Source organism: Schistocerca gregaria, unplaced genomic scaffold (assembly GCF_023897955.1).
Source record: "Schistocerca gregaria isolate iqSchGreg1 unplaced genomic scaffold, iqSchGreg1.2 ptg000378l, whole genome shotgun sequence".
In the NCBI taxonomy this organism is placed as follows: Eukaryota; Metazoa; Arthropoda; class Insecta; order Orthoptera; family Acrididae; genus Schistocerca; species Schistocerca gregaria.
The window spans coordinates 21,029,886-21,045,073 of record NW_026061824.1 but is presented as its reverse complement, the minus strand read 5'-3'; positions in this window follow the sequence as shown (position 1 = coordinate 21,045,073).

The following is a 15,188-nucleotide window of genomic DNA, read 5'->3' as shown; positions in this document are numbered from 1 at the left end:
CGCGTTACACGGTAGAATGTGAAAAGTGTTCATATGTAGTAAAAACCTGAGAAATCCGTCCGTTTTCGTCATTTGTTATCGAATCAACTTAAAGCCAGATCAACACATTGGCCGCTCTTCTCTCTGAAACGGTTGTACTTATCGTCTGCAAAGCTATGTCGCGTGCTGCGGTATGCGGAGACACTAAAAGCACCATAGTAGAACACAGATATAACATCTAAGTAGATGTAATAGCCAGTAATAAGTAGTACAATTCAAGTTTTAGGTATCGATTATTGACTTTTTAGCTGGCTTTCGTGCCTTGGACATGAGCTAGGACCTTAAGATTCTGCATGAAAGGAGGACTAGCAACCGGTTTGCACGGGAGAATGTGAAAAGTGTTCATATGTAGTAAAAACCTGAGAAATCCGTCCGTTTTCGTCATTTGTTATCGAATCGACTTAAAGCCAGATCAACACATTGGTCGCACTTCTGTCTGAAACGGTTACATTTATCGTCTGGAAAGCTATGTCTCGTGCTGCGGTATGCGGAGACACTAAGAGAACGATAGTAGAACAGAGATGAAGCTTCTAAGTTAATGTAATAGCCAGTAAGAAGTAGTACAATTCAAGTTTTAGGTACCGATTATTGACTGTTTACCCTTCTTTGGTGCCTTGGACATGAGCTAGAAACTTACGTCTTTGCATGGAAGGAGGACAAGCTGCCGCGTTGCATGGGAAAATGTGAAAAGTGTTCATATGTAGTAAAAACCTGAGAAATCCGTCCGGTTTCGTCATTTGTTATCTAATCGACTTAAAGCCAGATCGTCACATTGGCCGCACTTCTGTCTGAAACGGTTACATTTATCGTCTGCAAAGCTATGTCGCGTGCTGCGGTATGCGGAGACACTAAAAGCACCATAGTAGAACACAGATGAAGCTTGTAAGTTGATGTAATAGCCAGTAAGAAGTAGTACAACTCAAGTTTTAGATATCGATTATTGACTTTTTTGCTGGCTTTGGTGCCTTGGACATGAGCTAGGACCTTAAGATTCTGCATGAAAGGAGGACTAGCAGCCGTGTTGCATGGGAGAATGTGAAAAGTGTTCATATGTAGTAAAAACCTGAGAAATCCGTCCGTTTTCGGCATTTGTTATCGAATCGACTTAAAGCCAGATTGTCACATTGGCCGCTCTTCTTTCTGAAACGGTTGTACTTCTCGTCTGCAAAGCTATGTCGCGTGCTGCAGTATGCGGAGACACTAAAAGCACCATAGTAGAACACAGATGAAGCTTCTAAGTTGATGTAATAGCCAGTAAGAAGTAGTACAATTGAAGTTTTAGGTATCTATTATTGACTTTTTACCCTTCTTTGGTGCCTTGGACATAGGCTACGACCTTAAGATTTTGCATGATAGGAGGACTAGCAGCCGCGTTGCACGGGAGAATGTGAAAAGTGTTCATATGTAGTAAAAACCTGAGAAATCCGTCCGTTTTCGTCATTTGTTATCTAATCGACTTAAACCCAGAGCGTCGAATTGGCCGCACTTCTGTCTGAAACGGTTACATTTATCGTCTGCAAAGCTATGTCGCGTGCTGCCGTATGCGGAGACACTAAAAGCACCATAGTAGAACAAAGATGAAGCATCTAAGTTGATGTAATAGCCAGTAAGAAGTAGTACAATTCAAGTTTTAGGTACCGATTATTGACTTTTTACCTTTCTTTGGTGCTTTAGACATGAGCTAGGAACTTACGTCTTTGCATGAAATGAGGACTAGCAGCCGCGTTGCACGGGAAAATGTGAAAAGTGTTCATATGTAGTAAAAACCTGAGAAATCCGTCCGTTTTCGTCATTTGTTATCGAATCGACTTCAAGCCAGATCATCACATTGGCCGCTCTTCTCCCTATAACGGTTGTACTTATCGTCTGCAAAGCTATGTCGCGTGCTGCAGTATGCGGAGACACTAAAAGCACCATAGTAGAACACAGATGAAGCTTCTAAGTTGATGTAATAGCCAGTAAGAAGTAGTACAATTGAAGTTTTAGGTATCTATTATTGACTTTTTACCCTTCTTTGGTGCCTTGGACATAGGCTAGGACCTTAAGATTTTGCATGAAAGGAGGACTAACAGCCGAGTTGCACGGGAGAATGTGAAAAGTGTTCATATGTAGTAAAAACCTGAGAAATCCGTCCGTTTTCGTCATTTGTTATCTAATCGACTTAAAGCCAGAGCGTCACATTGGCCGCACATCTGTCTGAAACGGTTACATTTATCGTCTGCAAAGCTATGTCGCGTGCTGCGGTATGCGGAGACACTAAAAGCACCATAGTAGAACAAAGATGAAGCATCTAAGTTGATGTAATAGCCAGTAAGAAGTAGTACAATTCAATATTAGGTACCGATTATTGACTTTTTACCTTTCTTTGGTGCTTTAGACATGAGCTAGGAACTTACGTCTTTGCATGAAATGAGGACTAGCAGCCGCGTTGCACGGGAAAATGTGAAAAGTGTTCATATGTATTAAAAACCTGAGAAATCCGTCCGTTTTAGTCATTTGTTATCGAATCGACTTCAAGCCAGATCAACACATTGGCCGCACTTCTGTCTGAAACGGTTACATTTATCGTCTGCAAAGCTATGTCGAGTGCTGCGGTATGCGGAGACACTAAAAGCACCATAGTAGATCACAGATGAAGCTTCTAAGTTGATGTAATAGCCAGTAAGAAGTAGTACAATTCAAGTTAAAGGTATCGATTATTGACTTTTTACCCTTCTTTGGTGCCTTGGACATGAGCTAGGAACTTATGATTTTGCATTAAAGGAGGACTAGCAGCCGCGTTACACGGTAGAATGTGAAAAGTGTTCATATGTAGTAAAAACCTGAGAAATCCGTCCGTTTTCGTCATTTGTTATCGAATCAACTTAAAGCCAGATCAACACATTGGCCGCTCTTCTCTCTGAAACGGTTGTACTTATCGTCTGCAAAGCTATGTCGCGTGCTGCGGTATGCGGAGACACTAAAAGCACCATAGTAGAACACAGATATAACATCTAAGTAGATGTAATAGCCAGTAATAAGTAGTACAATTCAAGTTTTAGGTATCGATTATTGACTTTTTAGCTGGCTTTCGTGCCTTGGACATGAGCTAGGACCTTAAGATTCTGCATGAAAGGAGGACTAGCAACCGGTTTGCACGGGAGAATGTGAAAAGTGTTCATATGTAGTAAAAACCTGAGAAATCCGTCCGTTTTCGTCATTTGTTATCGAATCGACTTAAAGCCAGATCAACACATTGGTCGCACTTCTGTCTGAAACGGTTACATTTATCGTCTGGAAAGCTATGTCTCGTGCTGCGGTATGCGGAGACACTAAGAGAACGATAGTAGAACAGAGATGAAGCTTCTAAGTTAATGTAATAGCCAGTAAGAAGTAGTACAATTCAAGTTTTAGGTACCGATTATTGACTGTTTACCCTTCTTTGGTGCCTTGGACATGAGCTAGAAACTTACGTCTTTGCATGGAAGGAGGACAAGCTGCCGCGTTGCATGGGAAAATGTGAAAAGTGTTCATATGTAGTAAAAACCTGAGAAATCCGTCCGGTTTCGTCATTTGTTATCTAATCGACTTAAAGCCAGATCGTCACATTGGCCGCACTTCTGTCTGAAACGGTTACATTTATCGTCTGCAAAGCTATGTCGCGTGCTGCGGTATGCGGAGACACTAAAAGCACCATAGTAGAACACAGATGAAGCTTGTAAGTTGATGTAATAGCCAGTAAGAAGTAGTACAACTCAAGTTTTAGATATCGATTATTGACTTTTTTGCTGGCTTTGGTGCCTTGGACATGAGCTAGGACCTTAAGATTCTGCATGAAAGGAGGACTAGCAGCCGTGTTGCATGGGAGAATGTGAAAAGTGTTCATATGTAGTAAAAACCTGAGAAATCCGTCCGTTTTCGGCATTTGTTATCGAATCGACTTAAAGCCAGATTGTCACATTGGCCGCTCTTCTTTCTGAAACGGTTGTACTTCTCGTCTGCAAAGCTATGTCGTGTGCTGCGGTATGCGTAGACACTAAAAGCACCATAGTAGAACACAGATGAAGCATCTGAGTTGATGTAATAGCCAGTAACAAGTAGTACAATTCAAGTTTTAGGTAGCGATTATTGACTTTTTACCTTTCTTTGGTGCTTTAGACATGAGCTAGGAACTTACGTCTTTGCATGAAATGAGGACTAGCAGCCGCGTTGCACGGGAAAATGTGAAAAGTGTTCATATGTAGTAAAAACCTGAGAAATCCCTTCGTTTTCGTCATTTGTTATCGAATCGACTTCACGCCAGATCAACACATTAGCCGCACTTCTGTCTGAAACGGTTACATTTACTGTCTGCAAAGCTATGTCGCGTGCTGCGGTATGCGGAGACACTAAAAGCACCACAGTAGAACACAGATGAAGCTTCTAAGTTGATGTAATAGCCAGTAAGAAGTAGTACAATTCAAGTTAAAGGTATCGATTATTGACTTTTTACCCTTCTTTGGTGCCTTGGACATGAGCTAGGAACTTAAGATTTTGCATGAAAGGAGGACTAGCAGCCGCGTTGCACGGGAGAATGTGAAAAGTATTCATATGAAGTAAAAACCTGAGAAATCCGTCCGTTTTCGTCATTTGTTATCTAATCGACTTAAAGCCAGATCGTCACATTGGCCGCACTTCTGTCTGAAACGGTTACATTTATCGTCTGCAAAGCTATGTCGCGTGCTGCGGTATGCGGAGACACTAAGAGAACGATAGTAGAACACAGATGAAGCTTCTAAGTTGATGTAATAGCCAGTAAGAAGTAGTACAATTCAAGTTTTAGGTACCGATTATTGACTGTTTACCCTTCTTTGGTGCCTTGGACATGAGCTAGAAACTTACGTCTTTGCATGGAAGGAGGACAAGCAGCCGCGTTGCATATGAAAATGTGAAAAGTGTTCATATGTAGTAAAAACCTGAGAAATCCGTCCGTTTTCGTCATTTGTTTTCGAATCGACTTCAAGCCAGATCATCACATTGGCCGCTCTTCTCCCTATAACGGTTGTACTTATCGTCTGCAAAGCTATGTCGCGTGCTGCAGTATGCAGAGACACTAAAAGCACCATAGTAGAACACAGATGAAGCTTCTAAGTTGATGTAATAGCCAGTAAGAAGTAGTAAAAATTGAAGTTTTAGGTATCTATTATTTACTTTTTACCCTTCTTTGGTGCCTTGGACATAAGCTAGGACCTTAAGATTTTGCATGAAAGGAGGACTAGCAGCCGAGTTGCACGGGAGAATGTGAAAAGTGTTCATATGTAGTAAAAACCTGAGAAATCCGTCCGTTTTCGTCATTTGTTATCTAATCGACTTAAAGCCAGATCGTCACATTGGCCGCACTTCTGTCTGAAACGGTTACATTTATCGTCTGCAAAGCTATGTCGCGTGCTGCGGTATGCGGAGACACTAAAAGCACCATAGTAGAACACAGATGAGGCTTGTAAGTTGATGTAATAGCCAGTAAGAAGTAGTACAACTCAAGTTTGAGATATCGATAATTGACTTTTTTGCTGGCTTTGGTGCCTTGGACATGAGCTAGGACCTTAAGATTCTGCATGAAAGGAGGACTAGCAGCCGTTTTGCATGGGAGAATGGGAAAAGTGTTCATATGTAGTAAAAACCTAAGAAATCCGTTCGTTTTCGTCATTTGTTATCGAATCGACTTCAAGCCAGATCGTCACATTGGCCGCTCTTCTTTCTGAAACGGTTGTACTTCTCGTCTGCAAAGCTATGTCGTGTGCTGCGGTATGCGTAGACACTAAAAGCACCATAGTAGAACACAGATGAAGCATCTAAGTTGATGTAATAGCCAGTAACAAGTAGTACAATTCAAGTTTTATGTACCGATTATTGACTTTTTACCTTTCTTTGGTGCTTTAGACATGAGCTAGGAACTTACGTCTTTGCATGAAATGAGGACTAGCAGCCGCGTTGCACGGGAAAATGTGTAAAGTGTTCATATGTAGTAAAAACCTGAGAAATCCCTCGGTTTTCGTCATTTGTTATCGAATCGACTTCAAGCCAGATCAACACATTGGCCGCACTTCTGTCTGAAACGGTTACATTTATCGTCTGCAAAGCTATGTCGCGTGCTGCGGTATGCGGAGACACTAAGAGAACGATAGTATAACACAGATGAAGCTTCTAAGTTGATGTAATAGCCAGTAAGAAGTAGTACAATTCAAGTTTTAGGTATCGATTATTGACTGTTTACCCTTCTTTGGTGCCTTGGACATGAGCTAGAAACGTACGTCTTTGCATGGAAGGAGGACAAGCAGCCGCGTTGCATGGGAAAATGTGAAAAGTGTTCATATGTAGTAAAAACCTGAGAAATCCGTCCGTTTTCGTCATTTGTTATCGAATCGACTTCAAGCCAGATCATCACATTGGCCGCTCTTCTCCCTATAACGGTTGTACTTATCGTCTGCAAAGCTATGTCGCGTGCTGCAGTATGCGGAGACACTAAAAGCACCATAGTAGAACACAGATGAAGCTTCTAAGTTGATGTAATAGCCAGTAAGAAGTAGTACAATTGAAGTTTTAGGTATCTATTATTGACTTTTTACCCTTCTTTGGTGCCTTGGACATAGGCTACGACCTTAAGATTTTGCATGAAAGGAGGACTAGCAGCCGAGTTGCACGGGAGAATGTGAAAAGTGTTCATATGTAGTAAAAACCTGAGAAATCCGTCCGTTTTCGTCATTTGTTATCTAATCGACTTAAAGCCAGAGCGTCACATTGGCCGCACTTCTGTCTGAAACGGTTACATTTATCGTCTGCAAAGCTATGTCGCGTGCTGCGGTATGCGGAGACACTAAAAGCACCATAGTAGAACAAAGATGAAGCATCTAAGTTGATGTAATAGCCAGTAAGAAGTAGTACAATTCAATATTAGGTACCGATTATTGACTTTTACCATTCTTTGGTGCTGTAGACATGAGCTAGGAACTTACGTCTTTGCATGAAATGAGGACTAGCAGCCGCGTTGCACGGGAAAATGTGAAAAGTGTTCATATGTAGTAAAAACCTGAGAAATCCGTCCGTTTTAGTCATTTGTTATCGAATCGACTTCAAGCCAGATCAACACATTGGCCGCACTTCTGTCTGAAACGGTTACATTTATCGTCTGCAAAGCTATGTCGAGTGCTGCGGTATGCGGAGACACTAAAAGCACCATAGTAGATCACAGATGAAGCTTCTAAGTTGATGTAATAGCCAGTAAGAAGTAGTACAATTCAAGTTAAAGGTATCGATTATTGACTTTTTACCCTTCTTTGGTGCCTTGGACATGAGCTAGGAACTTATGATTTTGCATTAAAGGAGGACTAGCAGCCGCGTTACACGGGATAATGTGAAAAGTGTTCATATGTAGTAAAAACCTGAGAAATCCGTCCGTTTTCGTCATTTGTTATCGAATCGACTTCAAGCCAGATCGTCACATTGGCTGCTCTTCTTTCTGAAACGGTTGTACTTCTCGTCTGCAAAGCTATGTCGTGTGCTGCGGTATGCGTAGACACTAAAAGCACCATAGTAGAATACAGATGAAGCATCTAAGTTGATGTAATAGCCAGTAAGAAGTAGTACAATTCAAGTTTTAGGTATCGATTATTGACTTTTTACCTTTCTTTGGTGCTTTAGACATGAGCTAGGAACTTACGTCTTTGCATGAAATGAGGACTAGCAGCCGCGTTGCACGGGAAAATGTGAAAAGTGTTCATATGTAGTAAAAACCTGAGAAATCCCTCCGTTTTCGTCATTTGTTATCGAATCGACTTCAAGCCAGATCAACACATTGGCCGCACTTCTGTCTGAAACGGTTACATTTATCGTCTGCAAAGCTATGTCGCGTGCTGCGGTATGCGGAGACACAAAAAGCACCATAGTAGAACACAGATGAAGCTTCTAAGTTGATGCAATAGCCAGTAAGAAGTAGTAAAATTCAAGTTTTAGGTATCGATTATTGACTTTTTAGCTGGCTTTGGTGCATTGGACATGAGCTAGGACCTTAAGATTCTGCATGAAAGGAGGACTAGCAGGCGAGTTGCACGGGAGAATGTGAAAAGTGATCATATGTAGTAAAAACCTGAGAAATCCGTCCTTATTCGTAATTTGTTTACGAATCGACTTAAAGGCAGATTGTCACATTGGCCGCTCTTCTTTCTGAAACGGTTGTACTTCTCGTCTGCAAAGCTATGTCGTGTGCTGCGGTATGCGTAGACACTAAAAACACCAAAGTAGAACACAGACGAAACTTCTAAGTTTGTGTAATAGCCAGTAAGAAGTAGTACAATTCAAGTTTCAGGTATCGATTATTGACTTTTTACCCTTCTTTGGTGACTTGGACATGAGCTAGGAACTTAAGATTTTGCATGAAATTAGAACTAGCCGCCGCGGTACACGGGAGAATGTGAAAATTGTTCATATGTAGTAAAAACCTGAGAAATCCGTCCGTTTTCGTCATTTGTTATCTAATCGACTTAAAGCCAGATCGTCACATTGGCCGCACTTCTGTCTGAAACGGTTACATTTATCGTCTGCAAAGCTATGTCGCGTGCTGCGGTATGCGGAGACACTAAAAGCACCATAGTAGAACACAGATGAAGCTTGTAAGTTGATGTAATAGCCAGTAAGAAGTAGTGCAACTCAAGTTTTAGATATCGATTATTGACTTTTTTGCTGGCTTTGGTGCCTTGGACATGAGTTAGGACCTTAAGATTTTGCATGAAATTAGAACTAGCCGCCGCGTTACACGGGAGTATGTGAAAGTGTTCGTATGTAGTAAAAACCTGAGAAATCCGTCCGTTTTCGTCATTTGTTATCGAATCGACTTCAAGCCAGATCATCACATTGGCCGCTCTTTTCCCTATAACGGTTGTACTTATCGTCTGCAAAGCTATATCGCGTGCTGCAGTATGCGGAGACACTAAAAGCACCATAGTAGAACACAGATGAAGCTTCTAAGTTGATGTAATAGCCAGTAAGAAGTAGTACAATTGAAGTTTTAGGTATCTATTATTGACTTTTTACCCTTCTTTGGTGCCTTGGACATAGGCTAGGACCTTAAGATTTTGCATGAAAGGAGGACTAGCAGAGAAGTTGCACGGGAGAATGTGAAAAGTGTTCATATGTAGTAAAAACCTGAGAAATCCGTCCGTTTTCGTCATTTGTTATCTAATCGACTTAAAGCCAGAGCGTCACATTGGCCGCACTTCTGTCTGAAACGGTTACATTTATCGTCTGCAAAGCTATGTCGCGTGCTGCGGTATGCGGAGACACTAAAAGCACCATAGTAGAACAAAGATGAAGCATCTAAGTTGATGTAATAGCCAGTAAGAAGTAGTACAATTCAATATTAGGTACCGATTATTGACTTTTTACCTTTCTTTGGTGCTTTAGACATGAGCTAGGAACTTACGTCTTTGCATGAAATGAGGACTAGCAGCCGCGTTGCACGGGAAAATGTGAAAAGTGTTCATATGTAGTAAAAACCTGAGAAATCCGTCCGTTTTCGTCATTTGTTATCGAATCGACTTCAAGCCAGATCAACACATTGGCCGCACTTCTGTCTGAAACGGTTACATTTATCGTCTGCAAAGCTATGTCGAGTGCTGCGGTATGCGGAGACACTAAAAGCTCCATAGTAGAACACAGATGAAGCTTCTAAGTTGATGTAATAGCCAGTAAGAAGTAGTACAATTCAAGTTAAAGGTATCGATTATTGACTTTTTACCCTTCTTTGGTGCCTTGGACATGAGCTAGGAACTTATGATTTTGCATTAAAGGAGGACTAGCAGCCGCGTTACACGGGAGAATGTGAAAAGTGTTCATATGTAGTAAAAACCTGAGAAATCCGTCCGTTTTCGTCATTTGTTATCGAATCGACTTCAAGCCAGATCGTCACATTGGCTGCTCTTGTTTCTGAAACGGTTGTACTTCTCGTCTGCAAAGCTATGTCGTGTGCTGCGGTATGCGTAGACACTAAAAGCACCATAGTAGAACACAGATGAAGCATCTAAGTTGATGTAATAGCCAGTAAGAAGTAGTACAATTCAAGTTTTAGGTACCGATTATTGACTTTTTACCTTTCTTTGGTGCTTTAGACATGAGCTAGGAACTTACGTCTTTGCATGAAATGAGGACTAGCAGCCGCGTTGCACGGGAAAATGTGAAAAGTGTTCATATGTAGTAAAAACCTGAGAAATCCCTCCGTTTTCGTCATTTGTTATCGAATCGACTTCAAGCCAGATCAACACATTGGCCGCACTTCTGTCTGAAACGGTTACATTTATCGTCTGCAAAGCTATGTCGCATGCTGCGGTATGCGGAGACACTAAAAGCACCATAGTAGAACACAGATGAAGCTTCTAAGTTGATGTAATAGCCAGTAAGAAGTAGTACAATTCAAGTTAAAGGTATCGATTATTGGCTTTTTACCCTTCTTTGGTGCCTTGGACATGAGCTAGGAACTTATGATTTTGCATTAAAGGAGGACTAGCAGCCGCGTTACACGGGAGAATGTGAAAAGTGTTCATATGTAGTAAAAACCTGAGAAATCCGTCCGTTTTCGTCATTTGTTATCGAATCGACTTCAAGCCAGATCGTCACATTGGCTGCTCTTGTTTCTGAAACGGTTGTACTTCTCGTCTGCAAAGCTATGTCGTGTGCTGCGGTATGCGTAGACACTAAAAGCACCATAGTAGAACACAGATGAAGCATCTAAGTTGATGTAATAGCCAGTAAGAAGTAGTACAATTCAAGTTTTAGGTACCGATTATTGACTTTTTACCTTTCTTTGGTGCTTTAGACATGAGCTAGGAACTTACGTCTTTGCATGAAATGAGGACTAGCAGCCGCGTTGCACGGGAAAATGTGAAAAGTGTTCATATGTAGTAAAAACCTGAGAAATCCCTCCGTTTTCGTCATTTGTTATCGAATCGACTTCAAGCCAGATCAACACATTGGCCGCACTTCTGTCTGAAACGGTTACATTTATCGTCTGCAAAGCTATGTCGCATGCTGCGTTATGCGGAGACACTAAAAGCACCATAGTAGAACACAGATGAAGCTTCTAAGTTGATGTAATAGCCAGTAAGAAGTAGTACAATTCAAGTTAAAGGTATCGATTATTGGCTTTTTACCCTTCTTTGGTGCCTTGGACATGAGCTAGGAACTTATGATTTTGCATTAAAGGAGGACTAGCAGCCGCGTTACACGGGAGAATGTGAAAAGTGTTCATATGTAGTAAAAACCTGAGAAATCCGTCCGTATTCGTAATTTGTTATCGAATCGACTTAAAGGCAGATCGTCACATTGGCCGCTCTTCTTTCTGAAACGGTTGTACTTCTCGTCTGCAAAGCTATGTCGTGTCCTGCGGTATGCGTAGACACTAAAAGCACCATAGTAGAACACAGATGAAGCATCTAAGTTGATGTAATAGCCAGTAAGAAGTAGTTCAATTCAAGTTTTAGGTATCGATTATTGACTTTTTACCTTTCTTTGGTGCTTTAGACATGAGCTAGGAACTTACGTCTTTGCATGAAATGAGGACTAGCAGCCGCGTTGCACGGCAAAATGTGAAAAGTTTTCATATGTAGTAAAAACCTGAGAAATCCCTCCGTTTTCGTCATTTGTTATCGAATCGACTTCAAGCAAGATCAACACATTGGCCGCACTTCTGTCTGAAACGGTTACATTTATCGTCTGCAAAGCTATGTCGCATTCTGAGGTATGCGGAGACACTAAAAGCACCATAGTACAACACAGATGAGGCTTCTAAGTTGATGTAATAGCCAGTAAGAAGTAGTACAATTAAAGTTAAAGGTATCGATTATTGACTTTTTACCCTTCTTTGGTGCCTTGGACATGAGCTAGGAACTTATGATTTTGCATTAATGGAGGACTAGCAGCCGCGTTACACGGGAGAATGTGAAAAGTGTTCATATGTAGTAAAAACCTGAGAAATCCGTCCTTATTCGTAATTTGTTTACGAATCGACTTAAAGGCAGATTGTCACATTGGCCGCTCTTCTTTCTGAAACGGTTGTACTTCTCGTCTGCAAAGCTATGTCGTGTGCTGAGGTATGCGTAGACACTAAAAACACCAAAGTAGAACACAGACGAAACTTCTAAGTTTGTGTAATAGCCAGTAAGAAGTAGTACAATTCAAGTTTTAGGTATCGATTATTGACTTTTTACCCTTCTTTGGTGACTTGGACATGAGCTAGGAACTTAAGATTTTGCATGAAATTAGAACTAGCCGCCGCGTTACACGGGAGTATGTGAAAGTGTTCATATGTAGTAAAAACCTGAGAAATCCGTCCGTTTTCGTCATTTGTTATCGAATCGACTTAAAGCCAGATCAACACATTGGCCGCTCTTCTCTCTGAAACGGTTGTACCTATCGTCTGCAAAGCTCTGTCGCATGCTGCGGTATACGGAGACACTAAAAGCACCTCAGTAGAACACAGACTAAGCTTCTAAGTTGATGTAATAGCCAGTAAGAAGTAGTACAATTCAAGTTTTAGGTATCTATTATTGACTTTTTAACCTTCTTTGGTGCCTTGGACATGAGCTAGGAACTTAAGATTTTGCATGAAAGGAGGATTAGCAGCCGCGTTACACGGAAGAATGTGAAAAGTGTTCATATGTAGTAAAAACCTGAGATATCTGTCCGTTTTCGTCATTTGTTATCGAATCGACTTAAAGCCAGATCGTCAGATTGGCCGCTCTTGTCTCTGAAACGGTTATACTTATCGTCCGCAAAGCTATGTCGCGTGCTGCGGTATGCGGAGACACTAAAAGCACCATAGCAAAACACAGATGAAGCATCTAAGTTGATGTAATAGCCAGTAAGAGGTAGTACACTTCAAGTTTTAGGTATCGACTATTGACTCTTTAGCTGGATTTGGTGCCTTGGACATGAGCTAGGACCTTAAGATTTTGCATGAAAGGAGGACTGGCAGCCGCGTTGCACGTGAAAATGTCAAAAGTGTTCATATGTAGTAAAAACCTGAAAAATCCGTCCGTTTTCGTCATTTGTTATCGAATCGACTTAAAGCCAGATCGTTACATTGGCCGCTCTTCTCTCTGAAACATTTGTACTTATCGTCTGCAAAGCTATGTCGCGTGCTGCGGTATGCGGGGACACTAAAAGCACCATAGTAGAACACAGACGAAGCTTCTAAGTTTTAGTGATAGCCGGTAAGAAGCAGTACAATTCAAGTTTTAGGAATCGATTATTGACTATTTACCCTTCTTTGGTGCCTTGGACATGAGCTAGGAACTTAAGATTGTGAATGAAAATTGGTCTAGCAGCCGCGATACACGGGAGAATGCGAAAAGTGTTTATATGTAGTAAAAACCTGAGAAATCCGTCCGTTTTCGTCATTTGTTATCGGATCGACTTAAAGCCAGATCGTCACATTGGCCGCAGTTCTGACTGAAACGGTTACATTTATCGTCTGCAAAGCTATGTCGCGTGCTTCGGTATGTAGAAACACTAAAAGCACCGTAGTAGAACACATATTAAGCTTCTAAGATGATGGAATAGCCAGTAAGAAGTAGTACAATTCAAGTTTTAGTTATCGATTATTGACTTTTTACCCTTCTTTGGTGACTTGGACATGAGCTAGAAACTAAAGATTTTGCATGAAAGGAGGACTAGCAGCCGCGTTGCATGGGAGAATGTGAAAAGTGTTCATATGTAGTAAAAACCTGAGAAATCCGTCCGTTTTCGTCATTTGTTTTCAAATCGACTTAAAGCCAGATCGTCACATTGCCGCTCTTCTCTCTGAAACGGTTGTACTTATCGTCTGCAAAGCTATGTCGCGTGCTGCGGTATGCGGAGACACTAAAAGCACCATAGTAGAACACAGATGAAGCATCTAAGTTGATGTAATAGCCAGTAATAAGTAGTACAATTCAAGTTTTAGGTATCCATTATTGACTTTTTAGCTGGCTTTCGTGCGTTAGACATGAGCTAGGACCTTAAGATTCTGCATGAAAGGAGGACTAGCAACCGGTTTGCACGGGAGAATGTGAAAAGTATTCATATGTAGTAAACACCTGAGAAATCCGTCCGTTTTCGTCATTTGTTATCGAATCGACTTAAAGCCAGATCAACACATTGGTCGCACTTCTGTCTGAAACGGTTACATTTATCGTCTGGAAAGCTATGTCGCGTGCTGCGGTATGCGGAGACACTAAGAGAACGATAGGAGAACAGAGATGAAGCTTCTAAGTTAATGTAATAGCCAGTAAGAAGTAGTACAATTCAAGTTTTAGGTACCGATTATTGACTGTTTACCCTTCTTTGGTGCCTTGGACATGAGCTAGAAACTTACGTCTTTGCATGGAAGGAGGACAAGCTGCCGCGTTGCATGGGAAAATGTGAAAAGTGTTCATATGTAGTAAAAACCTGAGAAATCCGTCCGGTTTCGTCATTTGTTATCTAATCGACTTAAAGCCAGATAGGCACATTGGCCGAACTTTTGTCTGAAACGGTTACATTTATCGTCTGCAAAGCTATGTCGCGTGCTGCGGTATGCGGAGACACTAAAAGCACCATAGTAGAACACAGATGAAGCTTGTAAGTTGATGTAATAGCCAGTAAGAAGCAGTACAACTCAAGTTTTTGATATCGATTATTGACTTTTTTGCTGGCTTTGGTGCCTTGGACATGAGCTAGGACCTTAAGATTCTGCATGAAAAGAGGACTAGCAGCCGTGTTGCATGGGAGGATGTGAAAAGTGTTCATATGTAGTAAAAACCTGATAAATCCGTCCGATTTCGTCATTTGTTATCGAATCGACTTAAAGCCAGATCGTCACATTGGCCGCTCTTCTTTCTGAAACGGTTGTACTTCGCGTCTGCAAAGCTATGTCGTGTGCTGCGGTATGCGTAGACACTAAAAGCACCATAGTAGAACACAGATGAAGGATCTAAGTTGATGTAATAGCCAGTAACAAGTAGTAAAAATAGAAGTTTTAGGTACCTATTATTTACTTTTTACCCTTCTTTGGTGCCTTGGACATAAGCTAGGACCTTAAGATTTTGCATGAAAGGAGGACTAGCAGCCGCGTTGCACGGGAGAATGTGAAAAGTATTCATATGTAGTATAAACCTGAGAAATCC